Source organism: Eimeria mitis, genomic scaffold, assembly GCF_000499745.2.
Source record: "Eimeria mitis Houghton genomic scaffold, Emh_scaff1013, whole genome shotgun sequence".
In the NCBI taxonomy this organism is placed as follows: domain Eukaryota; phylum Apicomplexa; class Conoidasida; order Eucoccidiorida; family Eimeriidae; genus Eimeria; species Eimeria mitis.
The window spans coordinates 1,961-2,175 of NW_013567081.1; the positions used below are offsets into that span (position 1 = coordinate 1,961).

A 215-nucleotide genomic window follows, 5' to 3' on the forward strand; every position below is an offset into this window, starting at 1 on the left:
AAAAAAGCAGCAACGAGGAGTTCCTGCTGCTGCTGCTGTTGCTGCTGCTGCTGCTGCTGCTGCTGCTGCTGCAGCTGCTGCTGCGGCGTCTGTACACCGCAACGTTTCCTTCCTCGGCCTTCTTCTAAAGCCGAAAATACAAAAAGTTTATACATATATATATATATATATATATATATATATATATATATATATATATATATATATATATATAT

General features: G+C 37.7%; 1 protein-coding gene across 1 annotated transcript in view; it reads left to right on the forward strand.

Annotated features, from left to right (window-relative positions):
- EMH_0027480 (uncharacterized protein) overlaps positions 1-215 on the forward strand; it is a gene marked incomplete at both ends in the record, with an annotated part of 5,467 nt that overhangs the window by 1,858 nt on the left and 3,394 nt on the right. The window lies entirely within an intron of this gene.